The sequence below is a fragment of the Symphalangus syndactylus genome, chromosome 10, assembly GCF_028878055.3.
Source record: "Symphalangus syndactylus isolate Jambi chromosome 10, NHGRI_mSymSyn1-v2.1_pri, whole genome shotgun sequence".
Classification (NCBI taxonomy): Eukaryota; Metazoa; Chordata; class Mammalia; order Primates; family Hylobatidae; genus Symphalangus; species Symphalangus syndactylus.
In genome coordinates, this window is record NC_072432.2 from 7,555,610 (window position 1) to 7,577,718 (window position 22,109).

Below are 22,109 nucleotides of genomic sequence, written 5' to 3' on the forward strand. Positions count from 1 at the left end.
GAAGTAACAAAATGATCCTAAAATTCATATGGAAAATTGAGGTACCCCAAAAAGCAAAAAAAAAAAAAAAAAAAAGTTAAAAATAATAATTTTGGAGAACTTCTAAGTTTTTATTTCAAAACTTACTATGAAGATAAAGGTAGACAGAATAAACAGTAAAAAAGGAAGATAATCTTGATTGCCTCTAAGCTAATTATTTTGAATTTAAATGAAATGTTCAAGTACCCAGAAAAAATGGAACATCAGCAAAGCTGACAGAGAAATAGAAAATCTGAAAGGCCTAAAAATCACAGTGCAATTTAAGCTTTATTTAAAAACATTCCAATGAAGAAATTCCCCCAAATTGTAATTTAACATAGTTTACAAAATATTAAGTAATTCCAAATTTAGAAAAATCTTTCCAAAATTAAAATACAGAATACTACTGATCTTGTTATATGAGATCAGTATTGCTTTCACATGAAAATGAAAGCAATGAAAATATAGAAATATTATCCTCCCCAAATAGATTACTTACAACTCTAATGCAAATCTCAGTAGATTACCCTGCACAATTTGGTAAGAAAACTCTAAAATTTCCAGGAGGATGCAAAGGTCAGAAATAGACAAATTTTAAAGAAGAAGCAACTTGTGGAAGAATTTGTTTTACTGGATACCAAGATTTTTATAGTTACAGCAATTAAGATAATACGGTGTTTCGATATAGAGAAGATTATCATGGCCCCGACACAAGGATGACATGCAAATTTGTGAAGCGTTCCATGTTTTTGAGTCATCATGAACAGATGAATAAAGGGCTCTTTTTGTCATTTTCTGAAAAATAATAAAAAATATTTTCCTTTCTTCAAGTAAGTATTTTGTAGCTGAAGGAATGGCTTTCACAGAATACGAATAAGTTCAGTTATGAAAGATACCAGTAAAGAAAAATAAAATAAAATAAATAAAATGGGGGAAGCATCCCCCCCCTTGGTTTAAGACAAAAGAAGAAAAGATAATATGGTGTTTCTACAATGATAGAGAAATACTACAATAAAATAGAATGGAAAACCCAGAATCATACCCATTCATAAAAACAGTAGATTTAAAACAAAACTGTCACTGCAGTCAATGGAAAAAGTATGGCCATTTCAATAAGCAGAACTTGGTTAATTGTATAGTCATGGTAAAAAATATATATATATTTGCATTATTTATGCATTTTGTGTGTGTACACACACACACACACACACACATATATACTTAAATCCTTAAAACATAGCTTCCTACTTCACATCATATAAATACAGGAAGTATTATAGATGTAAATAAGAAAGATAGGATAAATATATCTTTTAGATTTTAAAATATTTTCTTTTTTGATAAAAAAAAGTCACCTTGAATAGGACTTAAAAGCATTAACTGTAAGTGAAAATGCTGATAAATTTAACAATGCTATAATTAAGAACTTTTACTTATCAAAGGACAAATGGGGAGAATAAAAAGGCACACCACGGCGGGTAAAATATATTTACAGGCCAGGCGCGGTGGCTCATGCCTGTAATCCCAGCACTTTGGGAGGCTAAGGCAGGTGGATCATCTGGGGTCAGGAGTTTGAGACCAGGCTGACCAACATGATGAAACCCTGTCTCTACTACAAATACAAAAAATTAGCCGGGTGTGGTGGCAGGAGCCCGCAATCCCAGCTACTCAGGAGGCTGAGGCAGAAGAATCGCTTGAATCCAGGAGGCAGAAGTTGCAGTGAGCTGAGATCACGCCATTGCTCTCCAGCCTGGGCAATGAGTGCAACTCCATCTTAAAAAAAAAAAAAATTTTGCAAAATATATAACTGGCAATGGCTTTAAATCCAGAAAATATGCAATGTGAAACATTTACAAGCACTCCTGAAAACAAATTTGCGTAATTTACTAAACGTGAATAAATTCATGTTCTAAGACTCAGAAATACTATTTTCAAATATATTTCCCAACAAAAATATGTTCACATATGCCTAAAGATACATGTATAAGAATGCTTAAGACAGTATTTTTTATTCAAGCCATAAACTGGAAAAATTACCTCAACAGTGGTTACAGATAAATATATTGTGGTACATTCATTCAGTGCAGTACAGCAATCACAACAAATAAAATATCACTCATGCAATAAAATAGGTGATTCTCACAAAAATAAAGAACACCTAGAATTCTGCCTTTATAAAAGAAAAACAAATAGAAAAAAATGAAACTCCAGTGTTGAGGAACAAATGTGAGAGTGTAATATTACAAGGAAAAGTAAGTCAGTAATTTTCATAAAAATCAGGAGAGAAGAGATGGGGAGTGAGCCCTCGAAGAGGTTCTAGAGTGGAGTGCTAGCACGTTGGGTTTCCTGACTTGTGTGGTGCTGTGTTTATTTGTGATAATGCATTGGGTTTTATTCTGTTTATCTCTCTCTCTCTCTCTCTCTCTTTATTTTTGAGACAGGGTCTGGCTATGACCCAAGGTGGAGTGCAGTGGCACAATCTCGGCTCACTGCAGCCTCCACCTCCCCAGGCTCAGGACCTCCCAGGCTCATTCTCCCACCTTAGCATCCCAAGTAGCTGGAACTACAGGTGCACACCACCAAGCAGCTGATTTGTGTATTTTTTAATAGAGATGGGGTTTCACCATGTTGCCCAGGCTGGTCTAGAAAGATGAAGATTCACATGGTACTGACATTTTTGTAAGGCAATATCTGATATATAATTCCTGCTCTGAATTCCTTACTTATAAACTGGAATAAAAATAGCCCTGTTCACGAAAAAAGCCAAACTCTGTAAAATATTTGAAGAGATTTATTCTGAGTCGGATTAGAGAAACATGACCCGGGACACAGCTTGAGGAGGTCCGAAGAATACGTGCCCTGGGTGGTTGGGTTATAGATTGGTTTTACACATTCTAGCGGACAGGAGTTACAGGCAAAGACATAGATCAATACACATAACATACACATTGGCTCAGCCTGGAAAGGCAGGACATCTTAAAGCAGGGAGCTTTCAGGTTCTAGATAGATTCAAAGATTTTTCTGATGGGCAATTGGTTGAAAGAGTTAAGCCCTGCTTAGAGAGTTAAAGTCAGCATAAAGAAATGCTTGAGTCAAGATAAGGGGATGGGGGAGGTGGAAGCCCAGGCTCTTGTCATGTAGATGAAGCCTCCAGGTAACAGGCTTCAGAGAGAATAGAAGGTAAATGTCTCTTATTGGACCTCAGAAGGTGTCGGCTCTCTGGAAAAGACCTAGTGAGGGACCGGCATCCTTTTTACACTTGCACTTTTACTTGTGCTTTTTACAGACTGCAAATTTCCCCAAGAGATGGCTTTGCAGGCCATTCCAAAATTGCCAAATAAATATATTTTGAGGTAAAATACTTGGATTTGCTTTAGGGTCTGCGATGTGTCATGTGATGCTATACCAGAGTCAGGTTGGGATTTGGTGTCTTACTGCTACAAAGAGCCTGCTTTGTCAGTCTCGAGATCTCTGTTTTAACGTGAATGCTGGTCAGTTGTGCCTGAATTCCAGAGGGAGAAGGATGTAATGAGGCATGTCTGCCTCTCTCTTCCTGTCATGGCCTGAACTAGTTTTCAGGTTTCTTTGCAATTCCTTCGGCCAAGAGGGCGGGGCTGTTCAGTCCATGGGGGACTAACAATTTTATTTTTGCTTTACAGTCTGTACCTTATGAAGTTGTTGGTATGTACTTTTAAATGGATTTGAACAGGAAAAAGCACTTGGAATTGTGTCTGACACATAACAAGCACTCAATAAATGTCAGCTTTTGCTGCCATTAGCCTAATTTTCAGTGTCATCCCTGTTATAAAAGGATTTATATCTCTTCTTGCAGCATAAACGCAGGCAGATTTGGCACTTAACTAATGATGAGTAAAGTAATCAACAATAGCTAATGTATACTGAAAAAAATAACATTAGATTTTGTCTCTGGTCAACTTTCCCTATTATATTTTGCAGAAGCAAACAAATATGTTCTGGATTCTATCAAATGGTATAAAATACAGTGCTCCTTGGAGGCACAATAGGGCTTTAAGTGCAAATACAATGAGTTAGTAACACTGAAACTTTGGCAATGGCTAATCAATATTTTACTTGCTTCAGGGTCCAAGACTACTTGATTTTTTTTTTCTTTCTTTCTTTTTCTTTTTTCTTTCTTTTTTTTTTTTTTTTTTTTTTTGATACGTAGTTTCGCTCTTTTTGCTCAGGCTGGAATGCAATGGCACGATCTCGGCTCACTGCAACCTCTGCCTCCTGGGTTCAAGTGATTCTCCTGCCTCAGCCTCCCAAGTAGCTGGGATTACAGTCGTGTGCCACCATGCTCAGCTAATTTTTTAATGTTTTCAGTAGAGATGAGGTTTCACCATTTTGGCCAGGCTAGTCTCGAACTCCTGACCTCAGGTGATCCACCCACCCTGGCCTCCCAAAGTGCTGGGATTACAGGCACGAGCCACCGCACCTGGCTGGCTGCTCTTGAAGATAAGAAAAATAGAGCATTTTGGGTCAATAAAAGGTAGAAAAAATCACATCTACAAACGTATGGAAAAAAATAAAAGATAATATTTCAACCACCATTAATGTGGCAGTTTGTTTCTTGTAAATTTCTTTATGGATCACAGATTTTATAATTCTGTAACACTATCTGAAGCTATTCTCTCAATGTTTTCTCATTATTTATATGATCATTGTCAAATATTTATGTGCCATTTATCAAAAAAAAAACCAACTCCATTTACATTTCAACATGCAGTTTTTTAAGATCTTCCCCCAACAACTGTAATTGACTTATTGACACTTCATATATGCTGTGCTCTAATTTATTTCCACCTAATCATCGTCAATATTTTCAAAGGATAAACACAGGACACTTTTTGGTTTTCCTATGAATTTTTCATTTTGTTTTCTTTTATCTCAGTTATAGGGAAGAAGGGAAGATGTGGTAGGATGAGATGATGACTACATCTTGGGAATTCATCTGGGGAAATGAACATTTAAAAAGTGACATGCCGTCTACTTTGAAGAGTCAAGGAAAATATACTTCAAACTGGGTGTGAAGGAAGAGAACAGTAATAGCTCAGAGCTGGCCAATGATCAGACTTCCACACGAGGTGCAAGGAACACACTTTACTTACTTGCACAACCACATAGAGCTGGAAAGCCTTCTGCTTCACATAATGGTCTTGTTATATTCTTTCTTTTAGCAATAGCATTTTGAGTGAGACTTTCTAGGTTGATTCATAGATATGGTTTTCTGCCATAAAACTCTCAGAGGCATGTGAACCACAGCAACTCCATCTTGAATAGGGACTGGGTAAAATAAGGCTGAGACCTACTGGGCTGCATTCCCAGATGGTTAAGGCATTCTAAGTCACAGGATAAGATAGGAGGTCAGCACAGGATACAGATCATAAAGACCTTTGCTGATAAAACTGGCTGAAGTAAAGAAGCCAGCTCTAACCCACCCAAACCAAGATGGCAACAAGAGTGATGTCTGGTTGTCTTCACTGTTACACTCTCATTAGCCCCATGATAATTTACAAATGCTATGATAACATCAGGAAGTTACCCTATATGGTCTAAAGAGGGGAGGCAAGAATAATCCACCCCTTGTTTAGCATATAATCAAGAAATAACCATAAAAATGGGCAACAAGCAACCCTTGGGGCTGCTCCATGGAGTAGCCATTCTTTTATTCCTTTACCTTCTTAATAAACTTGTTTTCACTTTACGGACTCGACCTGAATTCTTTCTTGCACAAGATCCCGTAACAAAAGGGCTGACAGACATAACCTACTTTTACATGAAATATTCTTAATACCACTTCAAGTAAAACTTTTCAGAGATCTCTAAACACCCCGTTTCTTAGTGAATTCTTAACCTTGTACCGTCCTTTTTCCTCCTTCGTTGAGACGTAGCATAATCCTTTTTAATCGTATGTGTATACAGACCCGCCCTTATATTCATTATCACATTATTTATTAAATGTGCATTCTTAATGTAAATGCCAAATAGTATACTTGGAATCAGATCTCAAAAGAAAATAAAATCCCAAAGATATAGTGAGAATTTAAAGTATTGTTGGAGAAAGGACATATCTTTGATCTTCATTGAATTTCTACACTATCCTAGAACTGTGATTTATTTTTATCTCATGCTTGAAGTAAGGAAATTATTTTGTTGTGGATTCACTGAGATAAGAGTTGAGGTGTGTGGCCCCAACTTCAGGAGAAAAACTTGTGATTACAGCTCAAAACAGAGACCTCGCCCAAGGATCTGCTTCTCTTTACACAGGACTGTTTTCCTTTTGAGGCTACACCCCCCTTCTGTGAATTCCCTGATGATATTAGAGATGTTATCATGCTAAGAGCTTCATGCCACACCGAGATGGTTGTGATCAGAGCTTTGCGAAGCCATCGTCCTCACACAGTCCTGGGAGTGAAATCCAGAGTGAAGCTTGGCTTGTCCATCAGAAAAGGTATCCTTTGTTCTATGACTGGGAGAGGATGGCTTCTGTGAAAATACTGCTTTTCATTTCACCAGACCTCAAAGTGATGCAGAAAAATATTTTGCCCTCTCATCTGTGCTTCTTTACCTTTCATGGCAGGGCTAATTTTTCAGTTCGAATGACAACTTCACTATAACATCAATCAAGTATAAAAGCTGTCTCTGTCAGAGAGGAAAGATCCTTTATGCAAAAAAAATTTGATGCGGAAAGAAAAAGTTAAGCCATACAGCAATTAGAAACACATTTTGGATGTATTTTTTTTCTCTATTTTCAAGGGCAAAAACAAAGAAAAATTACTTTTAGGGCAACGGTATGTGTGTTCTCAGACTATGACAAATGTGTCATATGTTTGCAAAGTGCTTCCTCCGTTTAAAAGTATACACTTTCATTTAGAAATACTTTACCTAAACAAACTCTTAAGGAATTTGGGTGGGAAATGTAAAAGTTAGAAACATTTAAATGATTAAAATTAAGTATTTAAAATTCAACATGTGTATGTTTTATTACGTGTTGATATCACAGAAAGGAAAACAGTCCCCTGTAAAGAGAAGCAGATCCTTGGGCAAGGTCTCTGAGATTTTATCATGATAGATACATCTAAGAAATAGATTTGTTAGATAAATATTTATGATTAACTCAATGCTTTTAATTTTAAAAATACAAAGTGAATTTCAATCTATAAAAATAGAGAAAGTAAGTCTATGAATTAGAAATCAGAAGAACTAATTTTTATGTCATAAGGAGGCATGAGACGAATTAACTACATTAAAACTTGCAGGAATCTCAGGAAATAAGTGTATGGAGAAAAAACAGCAACATTTTATTTTAGCATGAAGATTGACTTATTTGCTCTAATTATGAGCTTCTGTATTTTTTCCTGTTTTTCTAGATATTTATTATCATATGAGGCACAGTTAATGTAAAACATGTGTTATTTTAAAACATTAACAGCAGACTCTCAAACTGCGACCTTGCAGATCTGAAGGACCATATGTAGATATTGACCCAGACCAAATAGCAGTGTCGTTGGGGTTTTTTTTTTTTTTTTTTTCTGTGAAGGGCAAAAGAGTAAATAGCTTAGGCTTTGAGACCGTAAGGTCTACACTGGTTCAACTCTGTAGCGGTCGTAGACCATATGAAAATGAATGGGCACAGCTGTGCTCCAATCAAACTTTTTTTTTTATAAATGTAGGCTGTGGGCTAGCTTTGTTCTGCAGGCCATAGTTTGCTGACCCCTCTTCTGTAGCATGTTTTTCAAATAGTCATACATCACGTGCTTTAAAATCATCTGGATTTTCTTCAGGGGTGGATTTAGTTTTTATAGTGACTGAACATTATAAATTAGAGAAGATTTTCTTTAAGAAAAAAGAACAAAATTGTGAATCTAAATTATTTAGGAAGGTAGCTATTTAGTGTTAGAAACGAAATCATACTGAATACCATAAAATTATAAAATCCATAAAATATTATAGTATTTGTATCAATTGTCTGAAATATCTCACTAACACATCTTTCCTATATTTTTTGGCTCATACTTTTTCATCTCTTTTTGATTTGTAACGTCACTTTCTACATGGGTAGTAAAAAGTTCATGTCCACTTTTCTAACACACTTATTAAAGTTTGTTAGTAATAGGTACAAATAAATTGTTTTCCATATAATATAGATGTGATATTGGTCATGTCCTGCAAATAATCCAGGACAACTATCAATTTTGAAAAAAAATAAAGAAACAAGCAAAAACCCCTCCACCAAATGTCCACTGTAGACCCATAAGGTTTGAGTGTGTTTTCCACATACCTGTCATGGCTCTGCACATTTCTAATCCCGTTTCCTCTGCATCCTCTACGTGTTTTCTTGCCAGTGCCCTAGCACGGAAAGCCACTGAGCTCCACACGTGTGTGACAGGTAGTTGGACTGGCTGAGCGGAGCAGGAGAGGGCTCTCCCCGACCCACGAGAAACATCGGGTGATAGTTCAGCAATAATTGCATTGCCTCTTTGAGGGTGATAATCCGACAGTGCCAGGAGGCGCCCTTTCCTGATGGTCCACACCTGTTAACATCAAAATGTTCATTGAATGCGGGCCCCAGGGAGAAGAAACTTTCTGGGAACGCGTACTAAGAGACGAAAATGGCCATGTAGGATCTTCCGGGTACACAGCACTGGAAATGGGAAGAAAGCCTCAGCGGGACCTGTCAGTCCCTGAGTACACTGCGCATGCGCATTTCCCAGGGCAAGGAGGGCTTTGCGCATGCGGACAGTGCACCCTGAGGGAAGAATCGTGGGAAAGGGGCGAGTCTATCAAAATCTTAGGATCACGATTAAACCAGACACTTGACCTTCTCTCTTTAACCTTCACGTGCCCACTTGGGTCTCTTCCAAGGGCACCTTTCATTCTTTCCTGTTATAAGCCCTCTTTTTTTTTTTTTTTGAGACGGAGTCTCGCTCTGTCACCCAGGCTGGAGTGCAGTGGCGGGATCTCGGCTCACTGCAAGCTCCGCCTCCCGGGTTCCCGCCATTCTCCTGCCTCAGCCTCCCGAGTAGCTGGGACTACAGGCGTCTGCCACCACGCCCGGCTAATTTTTTCTATTTTTAGTAGAGACGGGGTTTCACCGTGTTAGCTAGGATGGTCTCGATTTCCTGACCTCATGATCCGCCCGCCTCGGCCTCCCAAAGTGCTGGGATTGCAGGCGTGAGCCACCGCGCCCGGCTTATAAGCCCTCTTTAAGTAGACTTCCATTCCTGCCCTAGAACTTGCTTCCGTCTATTTTCTTGCTTTATGCCCCTCAGTCAAATTAGTCAAATTCTTTTTTCTGGGGAGGCAAGGGCTGAAGTTGCTACTGGTCCCCAGATCTCTGGACTCCTAATTCTGGTCAACTATTCATCCTTTCAATTACCTGAAAAAAAGAAATTCCGTGTCTGCTTTCAAATGGGTAAGTGCAAATTAAACATTCATCCTGGACACTAAGCCATTTTTGAAGCCTTGAAAATAGCAATTACGTGGCCAGGCATTGTTATTATTAAAGATTTATTACATCCTACTTCACATATTTCAAGCAGTCTCCTAAGCCCTTTGTAAATATTAACTTACTAATTCCTCATCAAAGTGCCATAAAGAACCCCTGTTATTATCCGTATTACAGGTGAGGAAACTGAAGCACAGGTGGTTAAGCAGCTTCCCAAACCCATTCAGCCAGAATCTAGAGAGGCTTAGGTTCACATCAGTACCTCCAGGTTCTGATTTCATATTTTCTGTCATGTACTGTGACAATCTGATTCTCAAACACACAGACCTTGTGGAAAATGCAAATCCTAGAGTCTGAATTACCTAGATAAAAACGAATCTTTGTTTGAACCATCGTCGCTTAAACTATCCAACAACCAATATATATCAATATCTAAAAGGGCCTTACAAATCTTCCTATGAAATCAGCTTTTTTAACATGGTGGCAGTTTGTATTTTATTAATCAACATAAGGCTGGCCTGTCTTGGCTATTAACTATGACTTAAAGGAAATTTCCTATTCCTCCTGGACATCGGCAAGTTCATCTCTAAATCATGTGGAAAATAGAATATAATTCATAAGTGGCCAGGGAGATGAAATGGCTGTTGTATAAGCATCTCCAGTATATGGTCGATATTCTCAGCATTCACTCAGTGCGTTTTCTTCACTTATCATGGAGCTATGTTTGTAAGGTCTCAAGTCATCACAGGGCTATTTTTAAACGCCCCCATCACTTTCAAATTGTTTCCCAATCAGTGACTTGCGAGCTCTCCTTTAACTTTTAATCTTCTTTGACATTTCTTGACCCTGCCTTTGTTTGTGTTTTCTCACCATAAATCATCTCTGTCTAGGAGAAGCCACTCATCAGTCAAGGTCTCATCGGGTCTTCGCTCCCCCGAGGCTCCTCCTATTTGGTAGGATTAGAGCTAGGATCGCCTGAGACCATGTAGATAGTTCAATAAACTGCTTAAGAAAACAGCCCTGCCCTTCTTTTACAAGCCGATCTCTGGCCCTCATTTCCGGCAGTTGCTATCCCAATCAATACTGGTATCTGAGTAATTAAAGGCTTCCAGGTTTAGAGTTCTTACCTTCTTGCAGGCTCTCCTTATCTACAAAAACACTGCCTTACATATTTGCTTCCGCTGTCCTTGACTTTTCCAGCCGCAATACACAATTACGTTGCTATTTTTTATTCCAAATTGACTACTGTGTCAGGTGAGCTATTTAAAAGATTTTTGCTCATACGATCCCTACTGTGGCCCATTCTGATAATATTTGATGGAGCCATTTGGTTTGTATCTGTTACCTTAGCCAAACTAAATTCCCTTCCCCACTTCATGCATCTTTCTTGGATAAATAAATCCATCATCATGGGATTATGCTCACCCCTTCATTAGCTCTCTGAAAAAGTGACTCCAGAAAACACCTCTTACAGTCTCAGAAGCTCTCTCTCTAACTCTGCCTTTCTGATGATCAATATCTGCACAATAAATGAAATATTCAGTCAAGTCCAGCCATGACTGCAATTATGTAATATGTGATATTACATAGATCACCAAGTGTTATACAAAATTTTAAAAATCTGAGAAATGCTTCAGATGTTTTTCCTCAGAAAGACATCTCCACTCATTGAGGCTGGAAGGCTTTCTATAAATTATGCAAGATGGCAGTCACATTATTCTGAATTTACAGAAGCCCAGTTGTCGTTTTTACAAAACTGAGAGTCTATGGGCAGGACAAGTGAAGGAGAAGACATTAAGGAGAAAATGATGGAAAGAAATAAAAACAGAGCTGAGTAGTAAGAGAGAGGATGTGGTTTTAGTCAAGGCTACTCTGTGAAATGGTTCATAAGAGCCTTGCCAACAACTGCAAACATCCCCACTAACTGTAAAGAACCATCACCATCCACCACAAGCAACAGCCATCACCAGTACCACCAACAACAGCCATCACCACTACCAACCACCAGCAGCAACAGCCATCACCACTACCAGCAGCAACAACCATCACCACCCAACAGCAACAGCCATCACCAACCACCACCAGCAACAGCCGTCAACCACTAACACCTACCAGCAAAAGCCAACACCACCCACAAGCAAAAGCCATCACCACCTACCAGCAACAGCCATCACCACCCACCAGCAGCAGCCATCACCACCCACCAGCAGCAGCCATCACCACTAACCACCTCCTCAAATATAGGCACCCATGGAAGATGGTGCTGGTCAGGAAAGAGCCACGGAGCAATAAAAAGACAAGTCAGGTGGTTAAAAAAAGTTCTAAGTTTTAACCACCAAAGGTCAATCCTTTGCTTACAAAGAAAATAAAAACTAAAGTGGGAAGTTCATGCCACTAGGAAAGACAAGGAGTCTGTAGATATATGCCTTGAAGACAAAGTCATTTCAGGAACAGCATAAGGAGAAGTTTATAACCATGGTCGAAAATAACACATTAAAAGTAGAATCGGTCTGTTTTTGCTATGATAGTTTGCTTTACTCACATTCACAAATAAATACACGATGGTTCATGCATCAGATCATGCGACCTTCACAAAGTCACACAACAGCTAAAGTCAGTACATACACCCAGGCAGCCCAGAGTCAAAACCAAAAGTCTTTCACCATGCGCACTACCATGGCTTTAATTTTCAACAAAAATAACTGTATTCAACAAAGAGTTAAAACATTCCACTTCAGTGAATCTTTGTAAATTTTGCACTTCCAGCTTTAACACTCTAAAAACTGCCCAGATAATTGTACATAATACTAAGGGGGAGCAAAAGAAAAAAAATCAATAAAAGATTATATAATTGTATTTCTTATCTTCCAGTGCTGAAGCTATCCATAGAAAATCTAGTTATCAGAAGACACCCAACCTTGACAAGGTGAGCCTGGATTTGCCGTGGAGTAGCTTGTGATTTTTGAAGTGTTATTATGACGATTGCCATTATGGAGTTGCAGCTGTACCTTTTAATTTGGTTGTCAAGGGAGACAGGGAGCAATAATTAAGGCTAAAAGATGGAGAGTGGAAGCCTTATTAAAGGATATATTGAAGACAGGAATTTGATCTGAGAATTAGATTCTGATGAGCGCTGTTACTGCAGCCTGGGCACTCCTGAGTGACAGAGGCACCGCACAGGCAATTACAGCAACAGACGTCTCCTAATCTTTACAAGCCCAAACTCACTGCCACATCCATTTAAATTAATTTTTATGAAGCCTGAAAGTTTATAGCTTCGCCAAATTGGAGATTTGTTTGTTTATTGTTCATAGGAAATATTTTTAGGGGAGCAAGTAATACTGAAAGCCATCACGTCTGTCTTGCTTGTCTTTTTAACTTGTAAAATTAATGCTATGAGATGAATCTGAAGGCTGCTGACTTTATGAAGCTGATGGGTACTTGGCAGCCAAACATTATTATGATTATCAGTGGAAGGTCACAGCAAAGCATGTAAAAGTCACAGCTGATTCACGAGCTCCCTACATTGAGCAAAGGATTGGGGAAAAAAACTAAATCACAGGCTTGTGCTGTTTGGTGTTATAAGTGAGAAATCAGTCTTCCTCGCCTTGCTGAAACTGAAATTTTCAGGAATGGATTTTAAACAACTTTGGACATAGTTATTTCAAGATGTCTGTTCCATAGAGATAGCAATAGTTCATTACCATCCACACTGAAAACCTATTTTAAGGAGTACTTTGCTGCACAAAGATTAATTTACTACATCATTTTTTTCTCCCAGTAACAGTAATGTAAATAATTGTTGTACCTTAAATTGGCATTATATTTTGATAGCCTAGTTTTTAATATACAAGGAACTGTTCAGTGTAACTGTTCAGAAACACGGAAATAGAGACAGAAAATAGGAATATTTGGGAACAGCTCTCCATTTAAATCCCATTTATCGTTCTGATAGAGAGCGCTGGCTAAAGATGTTTCACCATAAGAATAATGACTGAACCGTGATTGTTTTGCAAGGAAGCTTCAAAAAAATCAGACATTTTTGTTTGTGATTTGGATATGGCAAAATCTGAAAACCCACCCTGATTAAAAGTATTCTGTTAATTCCTATCTGTTAAGACACTGTTATTTCCTGTTAAATTTATATAATAGGGCTTTTATACATATATAAAGTTGAGCAACACTGTGATATTACCTGATGATAATTTTGTAAGCTTGCCTAGTAATAAAAGAGCATTAATATCACAAAATAAAAATCAGTAGATAGTACCTATAGATAATGGAAAAAGAAATAACATGTGGTCTTAATAATGGGTGTGGAAAATACTAAAAACAGTAACATTTCTATATATTGGAGAGGAACCAGGGAAAATGGGGAGTAGCTGAGTCCTCAGTACATGGGGATATAAATTATGTCTCATATTAAGCAGCATAAAGCTATTACTTAGGGACATGGTGATTTAATATCAGAAATAATTAAATAATTTTAGTAGTTATCTTTGGGGGCACAGAAATGGGGATAAGGATGCTTCAGAGGGGGTGGGAGACAGAAGTTTTCATTTATTATTTTTTAAATGATGTTCAAATATTTCTGGGTTAAAACATTTAAAAGTACATTTAAAATTATATCTGTACATTACATATAGCAGTGTGTGCCATAAGCTACTAATTACTATGTCAAATGATTCAGCTTATCTTTTTTTGTGAAGCTAGATATTCTGCAAAGAAACACTGCTAACACATTGTCTTACTTTTTGTCAATTTTAGTATGATGATGAGTAACTTATGAGTCAATATTACCGCACTTCCTGCAGATAAAACTTGAGTGGTAATACCTAAGGTATCAGTGTGTTGAGTTTCCAATTAGCGTAGGAATTTAGGAATGCGAACACGCTACATGATCTGGGGGCCCTGCTGTGATGACGTGCGCATATGCTGCCTTGTTGGAGAAAGGCACTGTCTTCTCTACTGGCTGCACAGTAGCTCGGGGTAAACAGCCCTGTGTTACATCTTTCCTATCACTCTGGGTGCAGGCTAATATAGATTAGAGGCAGAGACTGCAAGAGGTTACAATGGGGATCCAACCACACCCTCTGCTCCTGAGGCAGGGAGGGCATACTGGCTTGTTCCCTGTGGAGGCCCTGAGGCTCCTGTCCTAGTGGACCACGCGTCCCTTGCACCCTCATGAATGAGCACGCGGCTCTTTTGCAAGATGAGCAGGCCTCCAGGATACCAGCAGACCACCAGGTGGTTACAAGTTCCTGTCACCTGGGACAACCCGTGAAAGAGAACAAAAATCCCTTATTTCTGATGGAATCCTCTCCCCAATCTCCCAGCAATCAGTACCAAAAGCCCAAGAAGCTGTTAGCTGCAAACTCCTGCCTTTGGTGTGGTCGGGGCCTCTCTGGGGTCCTGCATGTGCAGCTGGGCTTAAGGTTTAGCTTACAGTGGAAAAAGCTTATGGAGGAATAAGTCACTACTTTTTCCTCATATTAATAGTAACAAATACACCTCCAAGGAGATTTTCTACACTAATGACACATGTGATGTATGTTGGAGCTGGCAGACACTGAGCACATGTGCCAACCACAGGTCCACCTTTGCCTCCTGGACCTCACCAGTATTTTATGAAGATGGATGTGCAGTTCCCATGAAAGGAATTCCCCTCGAGGCACCAGGGGCTGCCTCTCCCTCTGAGCAGCCCGTTCTGCCTCTCAGAGTAGGCTTTCACTTTACAATACATTTCTGTGCCTCCTCTTATCTTGGACTTGCTCTCAAATTCTTTTGTGCAGCAAAGTCAAAAAATTGGAACTAGCCCACCCACCTACCTCACTCTCTGGCTGCCCTCTGCCTCTAGAACTTTCTCCTGAAAGCCATGAGAAGGGAATGAGTGTCTTCAGTCTGGGTCAGGGTTGAGCTGGTAATGTTCTATAACCTCAGGGGCTGTGCGTTTGCTCAGAAGTATTACATGCATTTTGGGCTGAGGCTTACTAGATTGTTACTTATCAGTCCTTGCAGTGGCAGTGTATCAAATCAATTGAAGGAAGAGTCAGGCTTTGTAAAATGTGATGGAAAAAGTTCGATGTTGGGAAGGTCTTAGTTTATGATGCGAAGTCTTCTATGCTATTATTTCTCGCAAGCTCGCGCTTGCTGTGCATTTACAGAGGTAGTGAGCACTAATCGAGGATCCAGAGACAAGTGTGTTATCTCAGCTCAGCGAATGACCAGCCTGAGATCTTGGCAAAATTACTCAAAGGAGTGTGTGCTTCTTCCTCAGTTATATACAGTCACTGCTACCTTCCCTAGGTGACACTTCTTTCTGTTTGTTCAACCAACACCGATGGTGTGCCCAGGCAGTAAGACATGGTCTTCATTCCCTAGCTCCATAAAACTTAAAATCTGGGGGAGAAAATAAAGATGCCAAGCAAGCCCTGCATAAAGGAAAAGATAGATCATCTTCTTGACTGAAAATACTTAACACCATAGAGGTATTTTAAATCACCCCTCTAGAAAATCTAGAATACAGAAATTCAGCTACGTTATTTGTAATGGAACTTAGTAAGCAAACTCTAATATTAGAGAGAAAGAATATGTACAAAATTACTCCAGAAAATGTTGAAAAAGAACAATAAACGGGATTTGAAATACTAAATATGAAAACATCCTATTAAAATACAGTAATTAAAGTAGTAAAAAAAAATAAAGAGTAAAATCAGTCAATGAAGAAAGGAAGGACTCTGCAAGCCTGGTGTTAGGATAATAATAACATATTTATCAAAGTTTTAAAATAAAAAACACATGCCAACATAATACACACATATAAATATATACATGGAACAAAAAGAGAAGATAAACACAGACTGTTGGGTTTTTGAAAGGGAATTCCTGATGTTTACAGAGATTACACAAATATAAATTAATGCAGATGAGAGAGTGGCAATTTAATGTTCAAATTAGACTTAAAAATATATACTCCAATAACAAGTATAAAAATTATTGAAAATGGCTGACTTCAACAACCCCTTCCCAAGCATAAATTCCAGATGCTCTCAGCACTTTCATGAAACTGATTATGCAAGCAAGATATTTAAGTTTTTTCTCAAACATAAAAAATGGGATATATAGGCATGTGTGTGTGTCTCTGTGTGTATATTATATGTGTGTATAGTATATATAGTTATATATACATACATAGTTTTCATTCTAGATACTGCATAACTCTGATGCTAACAGCAAAAGGTATGATATTTGCTGAAGAAAAGTAGACATCTCTCTATGAAATGAAGACAAATGCTTAATTAAATTATTAGAAATTCTATCTTGCAGTATATTAAAATGATACCTGAATATATGAAAAGTGAAGATGGCTTCACACTAGAATCTTATAAATAATATTAGCAGTAAGTTAAGTAGAAACATACATCATCATCTCAATAGATTTATAAAACATTTGAAAAAGTAGATAATTTTAAAAGTGTATCTGATATAATAATTACTAAACTAAAAGCATAGGAATTTTATACCATTTAATTATATTCATTGCTTTTTCCTGAAATTTTTAATAATCTTATTTTGTCTACATATATATGGTCAAAATTTTATTGAAGAAATCAAAGTATGATAAGAAGTCATCATGAAGTGGATTTGTTCATCAAAACTTCTTCAGGGCTTTTCTTTCTGAGCACATGGTGTCACCATGCATTAAAAGACTTTCTAATCCTCAAGTTTATTAACTTAAAATGTTATATGCACACACATACACATATGTAAACACACACGCATGAGACTTTCCCTTTCTCCCAAGAGCTGGTTGCTTACATGAAATGTTAAACACGTTCTTTCTGAGCTCACAGATAATAAGATAGTGAAATGTTTGCTTGGAACAAGGGTAACAGTCGTTAGAGAAGACACCTTACCTGCAGTTATATTCCGCACCCATTATAAATCAGAGCTGCTTTTCTAAAACCAGCTTCTGTGAAGTATTCTCCATAAGTCACCAACAAGCATAATAAAAAGATGTTTCAATTAGGAGAAAGAACATGACCTGTTTAAAAGAACATTGACAGGAAAGACAATATCTTCTTTTTCATTGGACAGTAAGTATAAAACAAAGAAATCCTATTTTAAACAAACAGTGGCTTCTAAAGCATGGATCTTTAGTCTGTGATTGCTGGATTCCTAAGGAGCCCCCTGGCCGTATGTGTGCATATGTTCAACGTCTGTTTCCGTGCATTGCCGTTTTACAGATGTTTTGCCAGTTGTCTCATTACTGTAGGCACACTTGGGAAACAGGATACAAGAAGGAATGCTTGCCCACGGTGTTTTGTTCACCGCCCAAATGTCTCAGAAAGTGAGGACAGTGCTGACTGTGAGGCAGAGGAGAGAAGGCAGAGATGTCCATCAGTGCCTGAAGTAGCCCATTCACTGGTCCTGCCTCCCGAATGCCTCCAGCATCTTCTTCAAGCAGCTGCCTGCTGTGCAGGAGCCGCAGTCCGGGATGCACGTGCCCCTGGGGTTGGGTGGACACCCTTGGTGCCCCTCCGTTATGGACTCTTCTGTTACTGCTTCCCTGTCTGATGAAGTTGAGCAATTTCCTCCAGACCACTGTCTGTTCACCCTGTTATTTCCATGCACATTAAAAAAAAAAAAAAAAAACCTTAGGAAAATCATCAGTTTGTAACATTTGTCCATCATTTTTCTTGTTTCAACATTGGAACAAGACATGCTGACATTGACATTGTTGCCTTATAAATACCACAGAATGATTTTATTTAAGCAAGCATACATTTTCCAATGGCTTCTAAAAGTTTGTCTAGCCTAAAAATTAAGTCGGCTTACATTAATATTGATTACATATAAAACACTATTTATCATTACATCTATTCTTATTGAATGTATAATAGACAATTATGGTTTATAACTTATGTCTTCCATGTTACATATAAAGTTTTAACTTACAAATTTCCCTTTTATTCAAACTTATTTTCATTTATATAACTCAAACGTATAGGATACATTTATATTCAATGTGCAAACATTAGCCACAATTAGCTTTCCTTAACTTCTTGTCTCTCTTATGTGATAATGCCAATATATCTCTTATTCTATCAAAATATATTCAGTTTTTCAAAAAATGGATATATATTGTAACGAAGTTCTGCATAATTCTAAGAGTAATTCTAATAGAGTCCAGGCCAACCTCAGACTCACGAAATTATTTTACTGTAGAATTTGCAAAAAATGAATAAGAAAAAGTTGAAATAAATGAAGTATGATAAGTCTTTTTGGTAATGAATGCAATATTTCAGAAGAGCCTGTACATACTAATGTGATCAATACAGAAAGAGAAGAGATTCTAAACTTGAGTCCAGGGCAATTCAATATTTAGAACAAATTTTGGATTTATTCCAACTGATTGAAGTTTATTTGGTTCATCTAATATAGTTAAAAACAAAACAAAGAAGAACAGAAACCTGTCCAGCTGTGAGGAGTTAATACTTAAGAGAATATCAACCTTGAGACCCGATGGATGAAAATGTTCTTAAAGAAAAGCAGACCTGAATGACAATGGTTCGGTTACCGTTAAGAGACTGACTTCACACTATGAGCGTAGAACAGACTACATATATGTACATTTTATGACCAAGGAAGGTTATGTGAACGATAATGAAGTTGGGAGAAATTCACAGGAGGATATTATGTCCATATGTAGTTTGTGTGTAAGTAAAAGTTATGAAGTGTCCAAATCATGGTGATCAGCCCTTCCATCTTTAGAAAGCGGAGACACGTCTGGTTAGAACACAAAGCATCCTGGGAAATCATGAGCCCATGAAACACACAGGTTCTCTGAAGCTTAACCTTGCATTTTAATGTTCAGAGTAATGATTTTCATTAGACTGCCTCTTAATTCCTTCCCCCCTGGGAAAATGTTTCTCACCTCAAGAAATTGTAAACCCGTTAGAAAGTTCTGATTAAGTCACCTTGTAGAAATAGAATTTTCATTCACTGGAACACTCCTAAATGTATCCTGATATAAGTTTTAGATAGCAGGAAGTTGTAAACGTGAGCTTTATGGGCAAGATAAATGAATCAAACCCTGGCCTTTTACATTGAATATTTAGATGACTGTGGACAATTAATTCAATGTTATGCTCAGTATGGTATAAGCAACACACATAGCAATCCCGGTGAAGAATATAAAGCCCGTGTCTCAATTTTCTAGAATAAAATAAGATTAAAATGTGTTTTCTATATCTGCGTGAAAGCTAAAAATTGTTGTACATAAATTATAGTATTTTTTCAGGTTACTTTCCAAATCAAAAAATTATTTCAATAGATAGAAGATAATGAATATAATGTTTTTATGTAATTCAGTCATTGAATAGTTAAATTTTATGAATGTGTATTTGTTTTATTTTGGATTGTCTTAACTAGATTTTGTTCATTAATCTCAAGATATTTTTCACCTACTGAAATCATTAAACATTGTCTCCGTTCATGATCTCTTTGACACGCTAAAGAACATCTTCACTTTGACAATACGTATAAACTAGTTTCTGTCATTAATGCTGTATCTTTTTAAAATTAAATTGTATTGTGTATATTTAAGGTATATAAATGATGTTATAGGATACATGCATATATATATACAGTAAAAATGTTACTGTAGTGAAGGAAATTAACATATGTGATCTCACAGTTACCCATTTTTTTCTGTATTTTTTTTGTGTGTGGCAATACCAGCTAAAATCTACTTGTTCAGCATGAATTCCATACAGTACAACTGTATGACCTGTGGTCCTCACATGACACATTAGCCCTCCAGGCCACCTGGTATCCTCCGTCCTGGTCTCCCCATGGCGTCCCCATGCAGGATTTTGAGTACACCTGCTTTGTTTATTATACTATTTATTTCCAGTGCACAATACTTGTGCTTTTTTTTAATTTAAGATTACAAAGTTACAAAATTCTTGTCACAATTTCTAAAGAAAAGATGGATTTTTAGGGCTTAACAAATTGACTTTATATATATGTATATGTGTGTGCGTGTATGTGTATGTGTGTATTCGTGTGTATGTATGGGTGTGTGTATGTGTGTGTGGTGTCCATAGGTGTATGTTTATGTGTGTGGTGTTGACAGGTTGACAGAATCTACAGCTTAATTTGTGAAGGACAAAAAAGAAGCTAGTTCTTTTGAAAAATAAGAATTGATTGTCAAGTAAAATAACATATTTAAGAAATACAGGGATTTTTAGAAATGTAATCTGATAAATTTCATTTTATACTATGTTCAGAATTTAATATGCTGTGGAAAAAACACCCAGGAACAGATTATGCCCCACAAGCCTCTGGATGATTTAGACAGAGCCTTTTCAACTTCACATCCTCAAGGACTCTCTCCCAACCTAAGTTGCTGGGTAAACTTGCTTATATTCTTGAAATCATGGTCCCACAGGGAACTGTAGTCCCTGGTGATGAGTCAGAGTCTCTTCTAGTTGCATGACAGCCAGGGTAAAATTTAAGTTTCCAAATAGAAGCCTGTACAATAGAAGGAACAGAAGATTTGGAGTCAGAATTTCAAATTCAAATCTTTGAATTTGCTGCAAATGGACTCTATGATCATCAGCAATTGGCTTTGACTTCCCGAAATTTGTCAACTCATCCATTAAAGAGGTATGAAAATAATACTGTCTCTTAGAATCGTTTTGGAAATTTAATGAGCAATGGCACAAGAAAGTGCTTCGTGTAATTTAAACTACTATTTATGGTTTTTCTTTTACAAGTTCCAGCTGGTGTAAGCCATACTCTTAATAATATCTTCACTGTTTTTATTCAGCCCTATCTTAAATAAAGCACCAGAGACAGAGGTGCCTCTGTATCCGTTTTTCTTCTTTCCTTATCAGGAAGGGGCATTTATACCTTCTCAGAGGGATGTGTAAATTTATGTGTATCATCTTTAAATGATTTGGTATTTAATAAATTGAAAGAAATGGGATGCTCCATGCATTACTCACTGTTAAACTTACGTTGAAATATACCCATGCTTATGATTTTAAATCTGGCTAGACAAAAAGACTCTACTTAGTGAGCTTTTATTTGCACTTTGTGGTGCAATAGCAAGCCCTAAGTTTAAGGTCTAATTCTCTGGACTCTGTGGTGGTCTTTTATTCAATGACAGTTTCTAAAATTTATAATTTTAATCAGCAAACAAACATAAACTTTACTAAGCATCAACAGTGTGCTGAGTGTAGCGTAGATCAGGACTCTAAAGATTCATATGCCATGAACCTGTCTTCAAGATGCTCGCTAAGGGGGGAGAGAAACGTGTGTGTGTGTGTTACCCCCAGAGGGTAGCTTCAAAACTCATCTTATAATTGTTAAAGTAATGCATGTTATCCCAACTTCCATTTCTAATCTCCTCTCAACCCACAGGTCAAGGGTGACTATGTTGACATAATCTTTCACTTTCTCAACTATGATAATCACAAGAAGCTCTGGCGTTGTCTTTTAAAGATGTGTCGATGAAGACATTGGCGTTGTTGTGAATTACTTCAAGCATCAAGGAAGTCCGTCCATGTATTCTTTCTGACAGAGAGCAGGTTCTTACATCTGGAACTAAAAG

The 22,109-nt window shown here is 37.5% G+C and overlaps 1 long non-coding RNA gene and 1 other non-coding gene across 2 annotated transcripts; both read left to right on the forward strand.

The window, feature by feature from the left end:
- Positions 1–667: 667 nt before the first annotated feature.
- LOC129492386 (U6 spliceosomal RNA) lies at positions 668–769 on the forward strand. The gene has a single exon (XR_008660846.1). It is a non-coding gene; the product is annotated as a U6 spliceosomal RNA (small nuclear RNA).
- Positions 770–9,114: 8,345 nt separating this feature from the next.
- On the forward strand, positions 9,115–20,883 carry LOC129491807 (uncharacterized). The gene is made up of 3 exons (XR_008660620.2): positions 9,115–9,454; positions 12,359–12,413; positions 20,782–20,883. It is a non-coding gene; the product is annotated as an uncharacterized lncRNA (long non-coding RNA).
- Positions 20,884–22,109: the final 1,226 nt, after the last annotated feature.